Genomic DNA, 8082 nt, shown 5'->3' on the forward strand with positions numbered 1-8082 from the left:
GAACATGAGAAACAACAACAAAACCGTATGGACTTAATTACGTGACAATAATGAGAGAATGATTAAAGATAAAGGGGGAAAAAAAACATTGAAAGTGAGAAATTCAAAGTGACGCTTTATTAAATCTTGCCTTGGCTGGTTAACGAATTTTTCGTTTTTAGCAATCGCGCAGCGTCCAGACACGTTGCCCCGTCGGTTTAGATAAAACGGCGCGATTTTTTGTAATTTTCACGTTAAAAAATGACAAATAAAAAGTGGGGAAAAAAAATAATAATAATAAAGAAAAAAAAAAGAAATGAATGAAAGTGAAGTATTTTTACTTCGTTTTGAAAATCGATCGAAATTTTTGTTTCGTAAGAGTTAAAAAAAAAAAACAAAAAACAAAAAAAAACAAGCAATACTATTTAAGAAATGAAGCATTCATTAACGATCGTATCGACACTCGGAGAGACGGATTATCAATAGTGTGTGGAAAATATTTCTATATATATATATATATGATATATGTATAAAAATTGTTTTTTCGTTTTCCTTGTTTTTTTGTTATTGCGGTGAGACAGACGTGACTGAGACTTTTGGGAGCTTTTGGACAATATAAAAAAATTATTTACACAATTCGCAATGGGATAAGTAGGTCGCGCATGTGTGGGGAAACAAAGAAAGCGAGAAAAAGGTTAAAAAAGGAAGAGCACGAGAGAGAAAGAAATAAACAATGATGAAAGTAATTTTAAAGGTATATTCAATTTTGTGGGGGGTTAACTTTCGTAACCCACGCAGCCTTACTGGGCCTTATTAAATTTATAATCGCATTAACGAATAAAACGAAAATAAATCAAGCAAGGGAGAAGGAAAAAAAGTAAAAGAAACGAGACGAAAAGAAAAAAAAAAAGCTACAAACGAAAATGAAAAAGGAAAAATAATGATGAAAACAAATAAAAAGAAAAAGCACGTGTACTCTCAATTTAATCTTTGAATTGTATTATTACAAAACGAGCCAATGAGGGGCGGAGGGGAACGAGAAAAGAAGAAATTAAATTAAAATAACATTTACGCTATTTGAATATCCCAACCAATTTAAAAAAAAAAAATATATATATAATTAAAGGAAACATGCGAAACGAAAACACGAGGGAATAAACATTTTGGGAGATGGATCTTTTTGCAAATAAATCATACTAAGAAGGATCGACGAAATGAAAAAAACGAAAAGACAAAAAAACCACATAATATTAAAGAAAAAAAGATTTAAGAGTCGTCAGAGTAATTGATGAACGAATGAAAATGCGTGAAAATTGGTAGGGAAGAAAAGAGATAAAAAATATGCCATTTTTCAGCCATCCAAAAAGAACTATTGCGTCCAAGAAATTTAAGAAAATTTAAAAACTTAAAAAAGAAAAAAAAAACGTTACAAGAAAAACGAATTTTGCACGTAATTTCTATTGATTGCGAAACTAGAATGATGTAAGTTTAAGAATCTTTTCTTCTCGACGGATTAGAAAATGGAAGAGAAAGAGGGCTGGGGTGAGGGAAAGGGTGAAAACAACGCGCAGAAATGAGCAAGAGTGTAAGAAAGGAAGAACGAATGCGGAATAAATAAAAAACGACAAAGTTTGTAGTGACGTTCTGACGGAAGAAGCGAAGGAAGAAACGAGAGAGAGAGAGAGTGAGGAACACACAAAGAAAGTAATGAATGAAAGTACCACGAAATGAATAAATAAATAAATAAAATACATAAATTAAAGAGATAAAAGAAATAAAACAAAAGTAACGACGAAGCCTTTACCAAGCTCAAGTTTACGATGTAACAACGCCGTATTATTGTGTAAAAAAATGATGATAATAATAATCTTAATGAAGCGTATTTAACGAAGAAAAATGGGAGGAAATAACGGGCTGCTACTTAAATTAGAGGAAACAGAGGAAAGTGGGAAAAAGCAATGATGAAAATTGAGTAAGAAAAAAACGAGGGAGATAAACGATACGAGAAAAGCGTGTTTTTTCAAAAAAAAAAACTACATAAATCTTCTTCATTATAATGAACAAAGAAGGAACGTATTTGCGCGGCTTGACTAATTTTTACGGCTTTTGAAATAATTAAAACAACAACAACAACAACAACAACAAAAACACAAAAAAAAGAAGAAAAAAAACCAATTCTGATCGTGTGATAAGGAGAATAATGAAAATTTCATAATAAATTTAAACGAAATAAAGGAAAATAAAGAACCATGGAGAAAAAAATGGAAAGAAAACAAGAAAAAAATTACAAAACTTTTGAGCCTCACACACGAAGTACTCTCAAATATAATAAAGATAATAATTCATAAGATTAAAGAATGAAAAAAAACATGCTCGAATAAAGGGCCGGAGGATGAGATTTGGCAAGCCCGAATGCCAATTTATGCGTGAGTGTGTGTGTCCGAATGACGGAGATGTAATTACATTCATAAATTAAGTTTTTTCCCCTCTTGTATCCAAAAAGTCACTTTAAACGATACCGAAACCTCTTTCATCGCTATATATACATACATTTACATAAAAATATATATATTAAAGAAAAGAAAAAAAGAGAGAAAAAAAATACCGAAATTCGGGACTAAATGAATCATTGTTACGTTAATTATCGACCATTTAATCTTGTTATCATTATGCATATTATTATTATTATTGCGATCATTATTATTATTATTGCGATCATTATTATTGTCATTACGATTATGATTATTATTATCATTATTATTATAACAAATATTATCATTATCATTGCTACTATTAAATAAAAAAATGTCGATCGATGCTTGTAATTTATTGATAATAAAGGGTGCGATTGTAACGTAAAAGACTTGAGGAGAAATTTGCTAGCATATACGATTCCTCACGAGAAAGAAAATGTTTGTGTGAGAAGAAAAAAAACTTAATCGAATAATAAATAAGAGCCATCCAATGTTTGCATCAAAAGCTGTGGTCTCCTTTCGTTTGTTTTGTGCTTTCTGTTGTTCGAGCTTGAAGTTTTTAAAGAATCTGTACTATTAATCAGTATAGTTGAATCATGTAAAAAAAACAAGAGTTGTCTAAATACAACGGAACAGCCACATCTATATACGAAGAAATAATTGAATATATAAGTCTGTCCTCGTTCTTATAAACCCAAGACTTTCCCTGGCTCGAATTAAATGTTTACCATCTCCATCTCTAGAAATAAACAAGCTCACCATGACAGTTTCCATCTCGGAATCAACATCGATACTTGTCCCTGTCAATCCTACAATGTCCAGGAAAACGTCGCTGTCCTAGAAAAAAATCAATTGGCAGTTTTCCCCCTTCGATCTTAACAGCACCCTTCGTTTGCTTCTAACCGCCGCAGGAACTCTCGACTGTAACTGATTATTATCTCGAACGCTTGGAAAATGACTTCTTTTCCATAGCTATATTTTTCGCTGTCAAACTTGAACTGGAAAATAATCGTAACATGATTTTTGAACTCTGATTTATTGGGCTGGTCCATGGAAATTGAAATTTTCGTAAACTTTCGTGGAAAACTATCTCAAATGATGCAATAAACAAAGAAAAAGGAAAAATTTTAATTCTCGTTGTTACTGTTTTGAATTTAAACGTTGGACAAATTGAAAGCGGAAAATTCACCCCGATACCCGGACTCTCGGAACAGGTACATCCATTTTGACATCGCAAATACCGCCCTTCGAGCCCGATTCTCGAAAATATTAACCTATAAAATAATCAATTAGCTTCAACGCGAGCTGAAACGTCCTGCTACTCATAAGTTGGAAGCCGATGCACGAGCTCGCGAAAATAAAAATCAATGTTTTATTTGCCCTAATCAATGAAACGGTCGCGGAACGATTGTAAACAAAAACATTTGGTATATGCAGAGAAAAAAAATTCCATAGATATACCGTTTGAATAATTCTGGAGGAAAAAAAATAACTCATTGCACGTAATGGACGATAGTTTTTGTTTTGTTTTATGGTAGTTTGCAGCCTCAAATTACTCCGGGAAGGTTATCAACCTGGTTTATAGCATCGCAGATCTACGCACTCGCTTGTGTATACGTAGTGTGACTACTGCATGTCTACAAAAGCAGCATATGTGGTACACGTTGTGTGCTTTGTAACGCGATAAGTCATATCGACCAATTCTCCTCCTTCTCTCTTCTACCGCCACTCAGTCTCAGTTTCGTGGAGGCGAACGATGCTGCTCGGCGAAATGTGCACACACGTACACAAAAAACACTTGTTTATATTTGAAACATGGATTTTGTAGAGAAAAAAAAACATTTTTTTATTCGAGCGAGAAATATTTTCCTCTGTTGCGTGGATGGGACGAAATTCTACGAGAGATTCAACTATACGAAAAGAGCCATTTCAAGGGGATCCGCTGTCACTTTATTCTTCGCGATAAGTATACATATGAAAAGCATAACAATGAGGATCGAACTTGAAGAAAAAATCCATTCCGAGTCGACTTCTGATGCGGGGGTTATGATAGATTGACAGTACACACACCGATTGGAGTCGGTGTCAAACTCATTTTTGCGAATCTTCATATGTCAAAGATCCGTGTGAACATAAAAACTCGTGGACTAAAAAGCACGTGTGGCATAGCGATCGAGGACATCGCCGGTGGTTACCTCGTCGCGTGCGCGATTACTTATTTGCGAGCCACGTTTCCAGTCGCAGAACTTTCAAGGTAGCGCAATAATAATAATTGCAGACATATATAGAACGACGGAGAGAGCAGTACAGCCGTGTCATACAGGTCTCGTGTATTCGAGGGGTGGCGTATAACTGTCATCTCGGATTATTGCCACCGAACTAATTCCTCGCGAGTTTGTTATTGAATATACTTTATTGTGAAATATAATCTAAGAAAAGACATCGCATTAACCGAGGTGTTTGTTTCAGTAGAAATGTACTTTGTGATTTTCTTGTTAATTCGCACGAGACCATTTTCACAACAGCAGCGAACGAATTTCTGAAACACGTGCAGTTTTCCCCGGTTGATAAGTTACCGACCTACGGTATGATACCGAAGGAGACGAGATGCGTCAATGCCAGAGGTTATTTTCATCTCCGGAATCAAGGATATTGACTGTCGTACACTTTCCTCCTCCAAAACAATGCAGCCGTAGGTAAAAACGTAGCCTGCGAGCTCAGTCGGTAAAGCAGAAATTTAATTTTCAATTGATCGCTGCAGCGCTGCTGCGGCAACTGCTGTAATTTACTGATCGATTTATCGAAAAATACGCGCGAGTCGTTTCTCGCGTCTCTCTTGAAAAGAGTTGCAGCAGCAACGAGAGAGTATTTTACACATGTGTTTACACTCATCGTTACGCGTTCAACGTCACGCAGGTCACGTGGGCGTCTGGTCAGCTGTGGCTTTGGTATTTCATTTTGACACTTGTCTGCTAATCTGAAGGGTCATTGACTTTTCAATAGAGTTCAATGAGCGAGGTTAAATCATTTGGGGTCTCGATCAACAAACGCGCTTAATTATACGATAATGCAGTTTTATGATCGCACGATTAGAATGAGCCTCTTTTAAGACAGAAGCGATTGAGAATTCTTGTGGAAATAATAACGCTCGACGATAAATTTGCGAGGCCAGCAGACAGGGGTCAATTCTCCTGGTCGCCGAGCGAAAATGGTGTTTGATGAATATAGTGCTTCATTCGCATATTCCTCCCCTCGCTTCGTATGCTCATGTAAATATAATTTGTGTACGACGCAACAGGATTACCCAAATTGGCGACTCACGCCAGAGTGGAAAGCGCTCGAGTCTCCGTAACGAAAACGCTTTGCAACAAATCCGAGATATGCGGGCAGCGTAGCCGAGAGCACATGAGATTTCACACGCATTACACGAGGAGAGATGCGTAATATATCGAAGGTTATAATCTGTACATGTAATAGCCGTGACGCAATGTAACGGAGAATACCGGTTTTGTCGGATACAAAATGGAATCACAGTATTTTTTCTCCTTTTAATTACGATAAAATTGGAATATTTATTTTCAAAGTTGGTTTTAAACATTTGATTAAGTAAACCAGATCGAACTGGAATGAAAATAAAGAAAAACACCAGAAATTATGTACGAACGCAAACCCTGGAACCGTCACAAAGTTATTGTATATACGAGTACAAAAATAAATCGAGATGAAAACAGAGAAATGAATAGTACTTTTTTTACGATTATCATGGAAATCCGAATAATCGAGAGCATCTTGGACTGTCGCTTATTTATTTTATTTTATTCGTCCGTAAGAATTCCCATGACAAACGCGTCATTAAGGTTAGGTCTGTTTACGACGCGCAGTGTTGAAGTTCGTTCCGCAAATATACTTGCGTGCGTTACAATTCGTTTTCTCATTTCCTCAGAGTTCTTTTGTTTTCATTATTTCTCTTCAATTTATTCCACTCCCTACACTATTTTAAGAGAGACACACTCGGTTCTCCGAAGGAGTTGGTGCACCTTGTGTGAATGACCGGGGGAAAGTACATGACGACAACGACGATGCGTGTTGCCGCGAAACGGAGACCGGAGACCCCGTAGGAATTGCTAGAGGTCTCTGTCTCCCCTCTTGCCCTCTTTCTCTCGAAATACGGTGGCGCGGCGGCATGGAATAAGGCACAATCCACACAGAGGGAACCGGCAGCGGAGTAGGATGGAGTGACACGAATGAAATGAAGGCAGAAGGGGGGGGGGGAGGAAGGAGAGAGAAAACGAGTAGCGAGGGACGAGAGAACGAAGGGAGAAATGAAGAAGCGCTCGCCAGCCACGGTTGCGGACATAAGAGAGAGGACACATCGAAGTTGAAGCAAAGTGTTCAACAGGGGCGTAATAATTTTCAAAAATGGCGACGATTATTATCAGGTTGGCAATAGCAACGGAATTCCTCCCCGCCTTGATGACATAGAAATTTCATTATCGATGCCACCGACATTCTTTTTGAAAAATTTAATACGACGGCAATATCGTCTGTGTTGCTTTCCAGTTAGAATAGATTTAGAATCCACCTTTTGTGCCTAAAATTAGCATTTCCCTTCGGCTGACGTTCTTGAACTTTCTTTGTACATATATTTAGATACAATTGATATTATTTTTAGCCCCACGTTTCGTCTCAACCCGAAACCCCTTTTCACACTGACTTTCTACCCCTCCTATGTGCTCTCATTATTACTTTCCCATTCGAATCTCGAACTTTTTTTCATCAGTACGTCGAACCATATTTACATGATCGTTATTATGGAAGGAGATTCAACACAATTTTCCTTCTACACTTGATCGGGAAGCAGAACCTCTCTCGACACTAAATTCGAATCGCTTTTCTGTCGGGCCGTTTTACTATTGATCTCCCTTTCCCCTTTCCGTTACGGTATCGATATACTGACTCGCACTTCGAACCTGAAATTTTCTTGTTTGCAATAATCCAATAATCCAATGTTTCGGTTGAACGAATAATGAAAAGTTCATTACACCTGAGAATAACGAGAACAACGATACTTTTGAAGACAGCTTCATGACTAAATAACCACGAAATAAAATCGACGGGCTTCGTCGAACCGAATATTCGCAATAATTTGTGTTTTTCGGGTTTTTAATATATTTATCTACGGCCCTGTAAACTCACGGTTATACTGGTTTTGCGGAGAAAGAGAAGAGGAAGACGAAAAAGAAGAAGAGACGTAGCCGCAGTAGCCGATGAACGAGAGAGAACAGAAAGGAAGGGAAAATGCAGGAGGGAGCGCGAATAGGGATCGTTCGGCGCAAGCCCCGCTGAGAACTGGTACTCTTCAACCTGTATGTGTTCCACATATATTTATCCCCGTATATACAGATATATGCTGTCGAGAGATTAGTTACGCACCGAAAGGACCTAACTCGCACGATCTTACGAGGAAAATTGTGTCGGCTGCGGTCTTATGGTTGAGAACGTTCTGTGGAGGTGCACGAACGGCAGATAGGTGGCGCAGGAGGAGCAGAGTGGTGGCTTTTGTGTGTGACGGGCAAAGCTACGAGAGGACCGAGAGAGGGAGTAGCCCAAGAGAGACCGAGAGTTTGTC

General features: G+C 37.5%; 1 long non-coding RNA gene across 1 annotated transcript; it reads left to right on the forward strand.

Moving 5' to 3' along the window:
* The first annotated feature begins 5294 nt into the window (after window positions 1-5294).
* LOC122413020 (uncharacterized) lies at window positions 5295-6182 on the forward strand. The gene is made up of 2 exons (XR_006261474.1): window positions 5295-5401; window positions 5752-6182. It is a non-coding gene; the product is annotated as an uncharacterized lncRNA (long non-coding RNA).
* Window positions 6183-8082: the final 1900 nt, after the last annotated feature.

Source organism: Venturia canescens, chromosome 7 (genome assembly GCF_019457755.1).
Source record: "Venturia canescens isolate UGA chromosome 7, ASM1945775v1, whole genome shotgun sequence".
In the NCBI taxonomy this organism is placed as follows: Eukaryota; Metazoa; Arthropoda; class Insecta; order Hymenoptera; family Ichneumonidae; genus Venturia; species Venturia canescens.